Source organism: Cicer arietinum, chromosome 3 (assembly GCF_000331145.2).
Source record: "Cicer arietinum cultivar CDC Frontier isolate Library 1 chromosome 3, Cicar.CDCFrontier_v2.0, whole genome shotgun sequence".
Taxonomy (NCBI): Eukaryota; Viridiplantae; Streptophyta; class Magnoliopsida; order Fabales; family Fabaceae; genus Cicer; species Cicer arietinum.
Genome location: NC_021162.2, coordinates 7,128,409 through 7,145,294, shown reverse-complemented (window position 1 = coordinate 7,145,294; position 16,886 = coordinate 7,128,409). Strand labels below are relative to the sequence as shown.

The 16,886-nt window shown below is 28.9% G+C and overlaps 1 non-coding gene across 1 annotated transcript; it reads right to left on the bottom strand.

Annotated features, from left to right (window-relative positions):
- Window positions 1-14,184: 14,184 nt before the first annotated feature.
- On the bottom strand, window positions 14,185-14,799 carry LOC105851727 (uncharacterized). The gene is made up of 2 exons (XR_012162165.1): window positions 14,670-14,799; window positions 14,185-14,512 (listed from the first exon to the last, which is right to left on the bottom strand). It is a non-coding gene; the product is annotated as an uncharacterized protein (transcript).
- Between the last annotated feature and the right edge of the window lie 2,087 nt (window positions 14,800-16,886).

Below are 16,886 nucleotides of genomic sequence, written 5' to 3'. Positions count from 1 at the left end.
GTTTTTCTTCGTTTTCGAATCAAACAAGAAGAATGAAGTTGAGGAATCTTTGTTTTCTAACCCACCAAGCCTTGGGTTTCATTTCTTGAAGCAAAAGAAAGAAAACAAAAGGAGAAGAAAGAAGGATGAAGAAGGAGTGTCGCAAGGCAGGGAACGAAGGAAACGTTTTAGTTTTCTTTCTCTGTTCCTTCTTTCCTTTCTAATACATATAGATCTATATATATATTACTAATAATAATAATATATAATATATATATAATAATTAAACCTAAACCAATAAATACCTAAATATCTAGATATTTATGAAAATCATCACTTCTCAAACCATTTTGATAAAAATATCTACTCTCGTCGCAACTCAATTGACAGATAAAATTTTCAGCGACAAGTGATATTTTTAACAAAACTCTCTGGTGTCCAATTCTTCGTAACGTAAATAAATTATTCTTCGACAAATAATTTTTATTTAAATTCCAAAAATATATTTTTGGCATTTAACCCTCCAATTACCAAAAACTAGGCTAAAAGCCTAAGAACTTCAACACCAAATACCCTAAAATTGTATAATTTTAGGATTTAAAATTAAGGGTCTTACACTTACAAACACTTAGAGATAGGAAACTATATGCTAAACCTAGTAAATGTGAGTTCTTGATGTTAGAAGTGATATTTTTAGGCCATGTGATCACTAAGGGAGAAGTGACATTGGATCCCTCTAAAGTAGAGGCAGTTTTGGATTTGGAACAACCTAAGAATGTAACTGAAATCAGGAACTTCCTAGGATTGGCAAGATACTATATGAGATTCATTAGAAAATTTTCCCGAATTGCCTTGCCTTTAACTAGGTTAACTAGGAAGGATTACCCTTTTGTATGGGATCATGAATGTGAGAAGAGTTTTCAAACACTCAAAACAAAAATAACCATTGCCCTTGTGTTGGCAATCTCATATCCAACTTTAGGATTTGTTGTATAATGTGGTGTATCATTAAAGGTTTTGGGTTGTTTACTGTTGCAAAACAGTCAAATAGTGGCTTATGCCTCAAGGCAACTGAAACCACATAAGGGAATTACCAAACTCATGACATGGAACTGGCAGCCATAGTGTTTGCTCTAAAGATCTGGAGACATTATCTATATGGAGTATATTTTGATGTCTTCAATGATCATAAAAGTCTAAAGTACCTATTTAATTACATGAAACTCAATATGAGATAGATGAGGTGAGTGGAATTCTTGAAGGATTATGATTTTGAGCTAAGGTACCACCCAAGCAAGAGGAATGTAGTAGTCGATGTCCTTAGTAGGAAGTCACTACATATGATGATTTAGGAGTTGATATTACTAGAAAACTTTAGAGATTTCTATATAAAGATGACACCTCTTCGAGGGGGGATTCTATTAAACTAGTTGAAAATAACCATTGATCTTAGGAATCAAAATAGGCAGTCCCAAGAATTAGATGGAGAGTTACAGGCTAAGAAGGATCAAGAGAAATTTTCAGGGTCAATAGATGGGACAATTTTGTTTCAAAACAGAATATGTATACCTAGGGACCAGGAATTAGAAAGAATAATATTAGATGAAGCATATAAGAGCCAATTGACCATTCACCCTGGAGACACTAAGATGTATCAAGATCTTAAGAAGAATTATTGGTGGCCAGGCATAAAGAATGACGTGGCTACCTTTGTTGTCGGTAGGTCTACTGCATCATCTAGACATACTTGAATGGAAATGGGATTCTATTTCCATGGATTTTGAAGTGGGACTACCTTATACCCAGTCAAGGTATGATTCAATTTGGGTACTTGTAGACAAATTGACCAAGTCAGTCCATTTTTTACTTCTTAGGACTATCTACAATGCCCTAAAGCTAGCCAAATTATTTATAAAGGATATAATAAGATTACATGAGGTATCTCACAACATAATATCAAACAGGTACGCCAAATTTACCTCCATATTTTGGAAAGCCTTCTAAAAGTCTTTTGGGACTAGGCTACACCTTAGTACTACTTATCATCCCCAAACTGATGGCCAAACTAAAAGGATCGTTCAGACTTTGGAAGTATTGTTAAGGGCTTTAAGGATCGTTCATCATACTTAGAATACAACAATCATAGCAGAATCTTGGTGTTCCTTTAATTTAGTCTAATCATCAGAATAAACCGAATTTAGTAATTACACACTTAAATAGAACATTAGTGCTTTAAATTATTTCCAATGAATAATTTTGTTCTCATCAAAACAAGTAAGGGTCATAGTTCTTAAAACCAACTTGATTCTCACAATCTCCCGCTTTTTGATGATGAGAAACTTTTTTTTTGTGAACAATTTTATAATTTTAAAGAGTTAACATAATTAACAAAGAATATCATAACAAGGTTCCCCATTAAAATTTGAATGTTTAATTGTAAGAAGAAAGATATTTTGAGAAGGTAATCTATGAATATTAGTAAAATAAATTCAAAAAAAATTCTCAAAAACATATTCTCCCCTTTTTGTCATTTGACAAAAAGAGTAAAGAAAACATTACAAACAAATAAGAAAATAATTATAGGAAACTACATATTTAGGTTGGTCAGTCTAACTAAGGTTAAACTTATGGTAGTCTGAATATTATCTTGATTATTGGATGTTTGTTCCATAAATGCCTCACTCTTAGTTTCCAAGCATTCAAAACCTTCCTTTTTGACATGCTAGAAAGGATTGATGAATTTCTGGAGGCATATTTTGCAGATCTTGAAGCAACAACATTATAAGCATCCAAGGAGGGTATCTCAATTTGTGGAATGAGCATAGGGATTTGCAGTAAGGCTAATGTAGGTGGCAGATGCCACATGAAAAAGGGTTGAGTGAGGAACAAAGGAGACTTCTAAAGAGGTATCAGATACTAAGTCAATGACGACTTGAGTTGTTGTCTCAGCCATGGTGATAGGGATTCATTAGTCTTTGTGAGGTAGGTCAGATGCAAGGGTGGAAAGGGTAGGTTTTTTTGAGAGGGTTAGTATGAGTAGCTAATGGGGTTGGGTTTGGAGTGTTGGTCTTGAGAAGGAGAAAATGTTTTTTATGTCTAAGATTTGAATATTGTTTTGCTATGGTTACCTCAAACATGACATATGAGGAGTCAAAGTCAAATAAGGTATCAAGGGCAAACTTAGAGGAAAGGCCAACTACATTCATATGTTGGGTAGAGGGTATGAGAGATTCTGGGTCAAGTTGTTTATTACTACTTGTATTACCAAATATAGTAGATGGAGTAGTTTTCTCAGAGTTTGGTGTTACTTTATGTTTCTTCCTCATAGTGATGTTTTTTGCATCCTCATTGAATTTGTTTCTTCTATCTCATCCTCTTTTATACTTAATGCCTTGGCAACCCTTTTGATTTTCTTTATAAAAACTTGAGCACCTTTAGGCAGAGGGAAACAGACTAGAGCCATCTCTTGGCTATAATAACACATCCTCATATACTCCAAAACTACATATTTATTATATTCTTCATAGATAAGAGCATAAGAGTCTTCAACCACAAAGGGAATGACCTGAGATACACTAATTTTACTAGATATCCTTATAGCATCACCACTAGGTCGAATGAAATTCTTGGCAGAGATCAGTCATATCTTGATGACGTTTGAAATGTTGAACACTCGTGCAGATGATGAAACCAAGTGTTCTTATTGAATAACTTCTCTTACTTCCTCTAGTGCTTCAATGAGGGGAATTCTCATCAACACAATAGTGATAAGTCTAGGGTAGGGGATTGTTTGGATTTGTCTAACTTAGACTTGATAACACATGACCCCGTGTGCTCCAAAATCACGTTTGGAAGATTGGTCTTGATCCTATAAGAGATATTCTACATTAGACCCTTGTGGTTTTTGCTAACATGGGCCATAAACTCAGCTTTGGATACCACTCACCCAATCAAAATTTTAAAAGGTACCCTGTGCTTGCACAAACTTAGAATTCTTCTTAGGATCTTTGAACAACTCCTTATTAATCTTGAATGAGCCAACCCTTGAATCATAATCATTTTAAACCAACATCCCTTTATCTGGACATCTTGTAATAGCCGCTAGGGATTGTTGAGTAATCTTGATGGGAAGCCTTAACACGGTACTAGATACTTCTTCGTCTTTGTCGTCACCAACAAATCACAAGAATTCTTTGACTATAACATCCAAAGCCACATCTTGTTCTAGGTTAAAGTACTCGAACCAACCCACACCAGCAAAGTCCTTAATGAAATCTAATTCATTTTTGGCTAGATTTTTTATGTTACCTTGGAGTTCATGAAGCGCTTCTAAATGATCAAGATTGCATTGCATGGTAGAAACATAAGAAATGTTTCCAAGTGTAGGGTTTGAGATTAAACTTGAAGCCATTAAAGCACGAGACATTCAAAGATTTTCCATGAAGTTTTAGGTTTAAAAGAGAGAAAGTGTGGGAATACGTGAGAATTGTGAGTGATCGTGAATGGTGAGTGAGTTTTATGAAAACACTTGAGTTTTTAAAACCATAACTAGCTCACACTCGTAAACACATGTGGACAACACTTGTTAGAGTATCATAACTTACAAGAATAACTGTTCATATGAAGATTTAATGGAATTCATATTGATAAGAGGAAAAAAAAAATCAATTTCATAGAGGTAGAGCATATATACATTGAACCATTTACTCTATTTTACCAAAGGAATAAATATGGAGGCTTAAACATCATTTTTTCATAAGCAGAATGTTTAAATTTTTATTTATAAAAATTGAATATGTCCTTAGTAAAGGGTTTGAGAAAATATTAGCCCATTGATTATCAGTGTCAACAAATTTAATATCTAAAATACTCTTCTAGACATAATCCCTTATAAAATGATGTTTAATCTCTATATGTTTTCCCTTGAATGTGAAATAGGATTTTTTTTTTTTTTTGATAGAAATATAGCTGAAGTATAATCAGAGAAGATAAGAATGTTACTTTCATTGATTTTGAAATTTTATAGCTGAAGTATTAAGGATTGTTGTTGAGATATATTCTTCTTTTGATGTTGACAGAGCAATAGTCCCTTGTCTTTTGCTCAACCAAAAGATTAGATTATCACGAAAGAATGTACAATTCCCACTGGTGTTTTTCCTTTATAGCTTGTTTCCAACATAGTCAATATCAAAGAAACTTACTAACCTTCCTACTAACTTTATCCCTGGGTTATGAGTCTAACTTTTTTTCTAACCACTTCACCTTTCTCATTCAGATTTTGTTTATAAAAATCCACTTGGTTCTAATTGACTTCTTTTCTTTAGGCTTGGGGACAAGATCTCATACATCATTCCTTTTGAATTGATTCAACTCTTCTTGCATAGCCATTATCCATCCATAAACAAATAGAGTTTTGTCTATAGTTGTAAGTGTAATTTCAAATAGTAGTCTAAACACAGATGTTTCTTTAAAAGCGGATCTGGTTTTCGGAGGATCATTTGCACTTCCTATGATCAGATGGTTTGAATGAGAATATTTGTATTTCCATCTAGGTTTGGATTCTTGATGATCTTGATTTTTGAGAGGTTCATTATTGCTTGTTCTTGAGTTATAAAGCATATCTTTTGATTCATTTGAGGTTGGTTTGTTGGTTCCTCTCATATATTTGGTTCTTCTGATATTTGTAGATCTGCAAAGTTTACATCTAGATTTGTCTTTTTATGATCACGCTTTTTTCCATCAAACTTGACATGAATCAACAATGGGTGTTTATTTGATGTATACTCTATAGACTTTAGACCTTTATTCCAAAAAAGTGCACTTTTGAAATCAAGAATCAAATTAGCCAAAATTCTCTTTGGTATCCAAAACATAACATACGCAACCAAATTAATGAAAGTATGAAATGTTGGACTTTATTCCTTCCTAAAACTCATAAAAAGCCTTATAAGGAATAGGTTTGATGCAGATTCTATTATGAACACAACATGCAATGTTCACTTCTTCTGGCTAAAAGTGTTTGGCAAACATTCATTTCGTGAATCATGGTGTGCCTCATTTCCTGAATAGATCTATTTTTTCTTTCTACAAAACGGTTCTGTTAAGGTTTTCTAGGAGGGGAAAATGTATGTAAAATTCCATTCTCATCACAGAAGTTTTCAAAAAATTTATTTTCAAACTCACCCTTATGATCACTATCAATTGTTAGAATACAAAAACCTTTTTTATTTTGAACTTATTTTCAGAATGTAGTGAAGGTTTTATGTGACTCATCCTTCTGTTTAAGGAACTTTACCCATGTCCATCTGTAAATCAAGATGTAAAACTTCAAGTGGTCTAGAAGTGGAAACAACATTTTTAGAGGAAAATGATGATTTTGTTTGTTTTCCTTTCTAACAAGCCTCCAAAGATCATCTGATTTTTATTTAAGACTTAAGGGTCTTTGACTATATCAAGTTGCCATGTGTTGCATGCTCTTCATCATCATTTGGTGATTCGTTATAGTAATCAAAAGTAGTCATAAGACCTTTCTTATTTGCCTTGAAATGTCTTGGCTCTTTTGGACTTGTTCATTTTCTTGTGCTTTGGCTATGACTTCCTATTATGGTCTTAGTCTCTCTTATCCTTTTCCCTTTTTCATCACAGTTGTTGCAATTTTCCTCCTAAAATTTCTTTCGGCTTTTTATTTTATTTTATTTTTTCGTGTAAGGGTTTGTATAATTTGGATTGATCAATAGTTTGACATTTGTGTTTGCAAGATTAATTGAAGATTGAAAAATATTACACAATATGGATTTAGTGTTTCTATTGTAAGTTTTTCTACCACGCATAGATTTGGCTACGAACCCCAGCCCCCTTGCAAAACCGAGATAATGCATGTTTAGTTAGAATTATAGGTGTGGTGTAAGAAAAATGAGAGATTATAACTTTTAGGGTTTGGATCAAATATGAGAATTTGTGATTTGAAGATGAAGAAATTAGGGTTAAAGATGAAAGTTGTTGAGTTTTTATTAAAAAAATTGGGGTTCAAGATGAAGATTATTGAGTTTTTATTATTTACTTGGTTTATTAATTAATTAATTAGTCAACAAAAATTACATGGTCACCGTGTGTCATCTCATCCAAAATTAGCCATGTCACCATTTTTTTTACTAAAAAAGATTCATAAATGACTTTTTTAAAACTTGTTAGAATTTGCAAGGGTATAAATCAAACAAAAAAATTACAGGGACTAAAATCAAAACGAAACATATTTACAAGGACAAAAAATATATTTAAACTTTTGTAAAATTATTAACAATCAAGTACTATTTTGTATTTTATTATTTTTTAAGACGAAGTCAATCACCTCTAAGTTATGTGTATAATTTAATGACTAAGAATAAAAAACTTTGATTGCTTTGATTTCAAGAGATTTTTAAATAAGAACTTTATGTAATGTTTTGTGTAAGAGTAAATGTGGCACCTTGAGCTAATGTTTGAGAAGAATGGAATTTTGTTTATATTTTATTTTGGACCCGTGGCATTTCTTTATTAATACTAGAGCATTTTATCTTATATTTGGAAATGGATTTTCGGATGCCACATTTGTGGTATTAGAGCGGGTTTGTCCAATAATATTGAGTGTGACACTATAAACCCAAAAATAATATATATATATATATATATATATAATTTATATCATATTTCTATAAAAAATTTAGCAGATAAATAAAAACTCTTTCAAATAAAAAGAAACTTAATTAAGATATCACATTTCTCAAAATATAAATGGAACACTTAAAAAAAAATATTCCTTCTTATAAAACAGTGCAATCTCCATAAACTTAATTAACTATATGAATTCTTAATTTAATTCCAAAAACTTACTAGTACTTATAAAGTTTTCATACAAAAAGTTGTTTATAATTAAATAAGTAAAGTACAATTTATGACTCTAATTCCTGGTATCACCCATCAGAGTGGGATTTCTCTCAAACTTGATCTTCAAGACTCATTAACTTGTAATAACTGCGATTTCTCAAACGTAGGGCCAATCCACTCAAACACAAACAACGAAGTAGATGAATTTTGAAATCATGTTAATAGTATAATATAAGTAAGAAGAACGTGCAATTAATCATAAATAAGCCATATCATTACACAAACATTTTTCAAGGTAAAACATCACATTATAAAGTTAAAATCACACAACGAAAATCAATATATTTCACTATCACATCAAATCATTTAAGAGAAATTATCATCCCACACGATACATATTAATCACAACAAAACAATCACAAGAAAATGCAATGATATGCATGAGCTTAGACTCTACTTCAAAATGTGGTACTATTCTAACTCTGAAGTACTTGGTTAGGAGGTTTGATACTATGCCACCATCCCGGTGGATAGACAATTCAAATCGGTCACGTCCTTATAGATCCCCTCAACTAAACCCGAGACACATATACACGATAATCGAGGTAAATGTGTGTTGTATGGTAGCTCTTGATATTTGAAGTGCTACCTCCAAGTCACATAGGAATTCTCCACCCGAATACCTCCAAGGTCTAACAATCTTGTCTTAAGGCTCAACAACAGACCGCCACGATCAAACTCATTCAGTTGTAGTTTCCCGGAATCACTAGGCTTGTCTTACCCTACCTATATGATGACAAAATAATCTCCACTTCACAAATTCTCAATATTTCATTTCTCCCCTCGTTGGACTTATTAAGACCGTCATCCCAAACACAAATTGGAATCACCATTATTTCATCAACTACAAGGTTACTTCAATATTCTCATGACAAATTTATAACATCACTATCAATAATCACACATCATCATCATCACATAAAACTCATCACAAATTTATAGCATCACTATCATCAATCATACCTCATCACATAAATTTATCACAAATTTATAACCTCACAATTATTAATCATACATCATCATTATCACAATGCATCCATCTTTTATTATCACATCACATAAATAAACATATACATAAAATTAATTTGACACTTAATATCACAATAATATCAAATACCACACATTTAAAGAAATCAAATCAATCAACACCTTACAAATATTTCTATTCTATATTTTAATCTCAATTTTCATATTTTCACGATAATTAATTTATCCCTCAAAGGGCTATTGCCATACGTAGTGAGCCCCTGATGAATAGTTGAGAATACGGTTTTCCCGTTCATCTCACATTATATCATACTCATGAATTCAAACTCTCTATCACCCCTTACCTTATTTAGACGCTTTCTCAAACACATAAATCAATGAATGTTTTCAACAACAACTGCAAATCGACAAAGTACAGTGAGCGAACCCGATAAACGGCGAGTTGACAAAATCGTCGAGACGTGACTGATAAATTATGCGAAGCATAAAATAAATGTTATATAATTAAAAATACTTAGGAACAAAAATGGAGTCAAAACGACGAGAAAACACTGCATAAAAAGTCTCACCAACTCGTCGAAGTGTCGGAAGGATCCGATGTCAACTTCATAGAAAAATGCAAATGGGTAGTGCTTCTTTAAGGTTTCAATGAGATGAATTCAAAAATGATGCTAGTTTTTTGAGACGACAAACATGGTGATTAGAATCAGCCAAAAACAGCTCTCCCAAGGAAAGAAACGTAGCTGTTTCTGAAGAAACAGAGCAACAATTGGTAAAATTGATGCCAAAAATGGATTCAGTGGCCGATTTTGTGTGGGATAGAGGTTGGGATCGATTCAAATGACAAGGAATTGGTGGGAGTGAATTTGAGAGAAAAAAGGTTTGTTGCGATTTTGTTGCCATTAGTATGTTTTTTGTTTTTTATTTTTTAATTGCAGGAGGTATACAGATAGAATATGTACATATACAAGAGTAAAACTGTAAGGCCCAACACAGGACAATCAAGTCTAAGACATAAATAAGGGTGTAATGAACAACTCGTGTGACACCCTAAACTCCCAAAATAACATTTATAATAATATATACTAAATTATTTGAAGAAAACTTGCAGCGGATAAAGAAAATCTATTAAAGAGAGTAAAAACTTTAATATCTAATTTAGGATATTACGTTTCTCTAAATACACATGTAACAATTCAACTTTGTTCCTCAATTAAAATAGTACAATATCAACGAACTTGATTTAACTAGAATTTCCTGATTTAATTCCCAAGACTTACTCGTACTAAGTTTTCATATAAAAAGTCATTTGTAATAACATAAGTAAAATACACATTACAACTCTTAATTCCCGGTATCACCTATCAGAGCGGGGTTTCTCCCAAACTTGAACTTTGAGACTCATTAACCTGTAATAACTGCGATTTTGCAAACGCAGGGCCAAGCCAGTCAAACACAAACAACGAAGGAGGTAAGTTTTGAAATCATGTTGATAGTATAATATAAATAAGAGGAACATGCAATTAATCATCAATAAACCGTATCATTACACAAACATTCTTCAAGGAAAAACATCACATTATATAGTCAAAATCAAAGAAAATTCATACACTTCACTGTAACATCAAATCATCGCATAAATTATTATCACACATAATACATATTAATCACAACAAAACAATCACAAGAAAATGCAATGATATGCATGAGCTTAAACTCTACTTCACAGTGTGGTACCATTCTAACTTTGAAGTACTTGGTTATGAGGCTTGATACTATGCCACCATCCCAGTGGACGGACAATTCAAATTGACCATGTCCTCATAGATCCCCTCAACTCAACCCGAGACACATATACGTGACAGTCGAGGTAAACATGTGTTGCGTGGTAGCTCTCGATATTTGGAGTGCTACCTCCAAGTCACCTAGGAATTCCCCACCCAAATACCTCCAAGGTCTAACAATCTTGCCTTAAGGCTCGACAGCAGACCGCCACGATCAGACTTATTCAGTTGTACTTCCCTAGAATCACTAGGCTTGTCAGGCCCTACCTATATGATGACAAAATAATCTCCACTTCATAAATTTACAATATTTATTTTCTCCCCTCGTTGGTATATGATACTCCATTAAAATGGTCATCTCAAACACACATTGAAATCACCATTATTTCATCAATTATGGGGTTAATTCAATATTCTCATCATGGTTTAGAACATCACTATCATCATCATCACATAAACTCATCACAAATTTATAGCATCACTATCATCAATCAAACATTATCACAAATTTATAATGTCACAATTATTAATCGTACATCATCATCATTACATATAATTAAATCAATCAACACCCTACAAATATTTCTATTCTATATTTTAATCTCACAATTTTCCATATTTTCACATTAATTAATTTATCCCTCAAAGGGCTATTGCCATACGTAGCGAGTCCCGGATGAATCATTGAGAAATACGGTTTTCCCGTTCATCTCACAATATATTACACTCATGAATTCAAACGCTCTCTCACCCCTTACCTTATTTCGACGCTTTCACACACAAATAGGATTCCACGAGCAAACAGCCTTTGTTCATTGAATCTTTGTCCATCAATCGATCATAAATCAGAAAACCAATCAGTGGATAATATAGCCACTTTTCACACAGTCGTTTTGGCGTTGGTTTCACTCAAATCGGACTTACGGTGAAGGAGAACGGTGCAAAATAAGGAATTCTACAACCGGAGAAGTCGGGTATTTTAGAGAGAAATTGGGGTTGTTAAAATTCTGGAACTAGTTAAATGAATGAAATAACATACTCAAATTTGAGCGAAAATGGAGAAAGTTTTCTGGATAGTTATCAATCATCGGTGTCAAACTATGGATTGTTGTTGTGTTTCTCTTTGGTTTTACCGCCGCCGTCCAACTCTCTTCCTTTTTTTGCTTGTTTTATTTTATTAACAATTAGGATTCACAAATGGGTCAAAGGTCTCCTTTTAGGTTTTACTAGTTTTATTTTATTTTATTTTTAAACACAATTTCATTAATAAAACATTATTAATATTTCAAAACTAACAATTTATAAATAAAAATAATTAACCTTTTAAAATACATTAATAACCAAAACTCTCATATTCAAAATAATCCCTATAATAATACTTATTTTTCCAAATACTCAAATTAAAATATTACCATCATTAGAGAATAGTCGAAATTATAAAATAAATAAATATAACATCAACACTTTATATTAATTACTAAATCTTAATAAATATATATAAAATCACAATGTCTTAATAAGTACATAAAAATAAAGGAAATCAAACACAATATCACTAATATCTCAAGATAATTATTTATAAAAAAAAATAACTAAAAATAGAAAATAGTTATAAATAATTGAAATGTAACTACGTGCATACTTAATATCAGTCAAGTGCACATAAAAGTATTACATTAATTGGGTACACGTATATACACGTAAAATCGTATAAAATCTTTTTTTTAATAAATATATATATATATATTACACTAAAATACTATTATTTTAAAAAAATAGATCAAAGAATAAAATATAATATTTATTATTTATATCGCTCATGTAATCTAATATTTATAAAACTAGCACATCATATAAATCACCTATATAACGAAAAATTAGTAAGAAAATTTATCATCATATATTCTAAAATAATTTTAACATTAAATTAATTATTTAAAATCGTACTTAACTAATAAAATAGTTTATTTTAAAATTTAGGGTGTTACAACTCGCATGTGTAGGAAAGAAAAGTTCAACTAGTAACAGCCCAAATTAATATGTAGAAGTAGAAAATAGGAGTGTAAACAGACGTCTGATCCAAAATTCACTTTCTAGTATTTCTAAAAGCACTTAATAAATAAATAATTTATTTACTTTTCTAGGAATTTTTTCTCCAAAATACTCATTTTAAAATAATATTATTTATTATTAACATAGATAAATCTAATTTTTCTCCAAAACACTTTATAGAATATTCGAAAGGATAAAATAAATAAATAAATATAACATCAATAATTTATATTAATTACTAAATCAAAATAAATATGTATAAAATCATCATACCATAGCAACTATATAAAAAAAAATAAAAACTCAGTATCAATATTATTAATACCTCAAGATAATTATTTGTAAAATAAATAATTAAAATAGGATATATTTATAAAAAATTAAATATAATTACGTGTACAGTTAACATTAATCATACATACAAGAAAATATTGTATTAACTCAAGATGATTATTTGTAAAATAAATAATTAAAATAGGATATATTTAGAAAAAATTAAATATAATTATGTACACACTTAACATTAGTCAAACATACAAGAAAATATCGCATTAACTACGAACGCACATATACACGTAAAATCGCCTAAAATTTTATACCTTAAAATATATACCCTAAAATACTATTATTTATAGAAAAAATATGTAAAATAATAAAATATAATATTTGTTATTTATTTCATTTACTTAGTCAAATATGTATCACATTAACACATCATAGAATACACTCATATAACGAAAATTAGTCACTAAATTTATCCATATATATTTTAAAATAATTTTAACACTAAAGTAATTATTTAAAATCATATTTCATTAGTAAGATAGTTTATTATAAAAATTAGAGTGTTACACTGAACGGGTCAAATATCAAATCAATATCACTCAAATGTCAGTCATTATAGTTGTGTTTGGTTGTGTATTATATTTAACTATCTGATTTGTACTTAATATATTGTGTTATGTGTTATACGTTTTTCTAAAATTGTACTTGTCTTGTGATTGTCTTACTTTTGAAGGACTATATTGTGCGTAACTTCATAATTGTAAAAAAATTTATGCTTCTTTGTTTTATGTTAAAAATTAGAAAGGAAAATTTTTATTAATTAGTTGTGTCAATAATTGTTAGTTCTTGTTAATATTAATTTAAATTGTTAATATCAAATTTATTTTAAAATAGTCAAGTTAGCATTGTAATTAAAAGTTGAGAGGCCTTCATCTTTTGTGATACTTTTCCTCTTCATTGGCCTTTATATAAAAACATTGATTAAATAATTTGATAGTTTAATATTTTTATAAAATAATTCTTATTTTTAAGATATGATTTAAATAGTGCATATTAATTGAATGATAAATTAGTTTGAAATGTTTGTAATACTAAATATAATTTTTTTTTATATCTTCCAAATATACATGACATAAGATTTATTGATTGTAAGATAGATAGATTCACACAAAACTTTTCTTTTATTTATTTTATTTTATTCTTTAATAAGTGTTTTTCTTAATAAGTGTTCAAGAACACTTTTTTAATGGAAAATTCCATTAATTACATATTACATTGTTTACTAGGAGTCATATTAATAGCCACATTACAATTAATACAACATGTGCAACGACGCGAATTCTTAGAAAGCATTTGACATTGACAATCTTTAGCCATAGACGATGATCCTTTTAATTCATTCATGAATACTTCGTCACAAGTCCTAGATGGATCGTCACATGTTCCATCAACTGTCGCAGATTCAAGACAATAGGTAGTTTCACCCAATCTGCGCATTTCACCTAACATATGATCAAATAATTTAATCACAAGTCAGTTTAATTTAACTTAGAACAAAAATCATTCTTTTTTATTTTTAGGAATTTTAATAAACGATATTAAGAAGTGCATAAATTATTTTAATAATAGAAGTAAAGCAATAAGTTATGATGTACATACCAGATCCATTGGTAAGGATGAAGAGAGCAAATATAGCTCCGACTATTAGGAGATTGCTTCCTACCTTCATTATGATACTTGCAAAATAATATCAAATAGAACTGTTAAATATATATTTGGGACGATGACAATTAAGTGGAAGTGAGTTATTACACACACAGGTATGTGTATATATATATGGACAACTAAAAATTAAATAAGCAGTAGTTGTTATTGAAGTCAAAAATATTAAATATGTTAAATAAATAAAAAACTATTTAAATATATTTAATAATAATTTTATAATATTAAATTGTACTAGTATAGTAGTATGTATTAGTTATAGTTATATACTTTTTAATTTAGCTTTGACTATTTTTATTTCTTTTCCATTTTTTTTGCCTGGGTTTGGTTTACTCCTCTAAAGTTTTTATTTTATTTTTATTTTTTATTCTAATAAAGTTTTACCTTTTAAAAAGATAGTTATATATAACTTTATATAAATAGATATTACAAATTAATTTTTTTATTCACAAAAAACACACTAAAATTTTAGACATTATTTCAAATATTAGATATTTAATCTTTTCATAAATAATTTCAAAGTAATATATTTAATTTGAAAAGTATTCAAAAACACTAAATTATCTAATACTCCTTCCTCCATAATAATTTCACATTTGCAAGAAAAATTTGTCATAAAATAATTATAATTTTAGTTTTCAACTTAACATTCATTATTAACTTTTATCATTTATACTCTTTAATTAATATCCCTAACACTCCAAGGTTACGATAATGAAAATCAACCAATAAGTAAAAGATTAATTAAATAAAATCATTATTCTCTTTCTTTCATTTATTGTATATAATTTCTTAATATATGTAATTTTTTTGGATTTTTTTTCTGGAATATCCTTTTTTTTTTTTAATACTAAAATGTCTTACTCCTAGTTTGATATACTAGATTGTCCTACGTTTTGGGTCCAATAGAAAGTCGCTGGTTCAGGATGCGACCAGCTGAAGACCACTCTAAAATGGACCTAGTTGGAGATCGCTGACCTAGAAGATGACATCTTACTAGGCTTTAATTTTTGTTGTTGTCATTTTATGCATTATTATATTAATAAATATTTATAATAAATAATACATTAATAAATAATAATAAATAATATATTAATAAATAATAATAATATTATTATTATTATTAAAAAATATTATAATTAAAATTAAAAATAATTAAAATTATCAATAGAAAATTATATTATATATTTACAAGAAAATACATTTAAAATATTAATTGGAAAATTATTTATTTAACAAATTAAAACTAATTTTAATATTTAAAAAAATAAAATACTAATAAATAATAATAATAATAATAATAATAATAATAATAATAATAATAATAATAATAATAATAATAATAATAATAATAATTTGCTACTTACCAAATTGTATAATTTGTGATTAATTAATTTTATACTTACCAAATTTTGGTACTTACCAAATTGGACAATTTGCGATTAATCTATTTGTTACTTATCAAATTGTATAATAGATTAATTTTCTCATTTAATGGTTAAATTAATTATTAATCACAAAATTCTAAAATTAATTTTCTCATTAAATGTGATTTAGTAAATTGATTAATTTTCTCATTAATTTACAAATTGATTTAATTTCAAACAAAATTAATTCATGTGATTGGTAAATGCAGATTCAATTTATCAATCACACGAATCAATGCAGATTCATTTTACCAATCCCATGAATCAATTTTTTAATGCAGAATCAATTTATCAATCACACAAATCAATGCAGATTCAATTAAACAAACAAGGTAATGCAAATTCAATTTACCAATCACACGAATCAATTTTTTTGATATTAAATCAATTTGTAAATTAATAAGAAAATTAATCTATTTACTAAATCACATTTAATGAGATCATTAATTTAGCAATTTGTAATTAATCATTAATTTAACCATTAAATGAGAAAATTAATCTATTATACAATTTGGTAAGTAACAAATTGATTAATTGTAAATTGTCCAACTTGATAAGTAGCAAATTAATTTTAGCAAATTAATTAATCACAAATTGTACAATTAGGTAAGTAGAAAATTATTATTATTATTATTATTATTATTATTATTATTATTATTATTATTATTATTGTTATTATTATTATTATTATTATTATTATTATTATTATTATTATTATTATTATTAG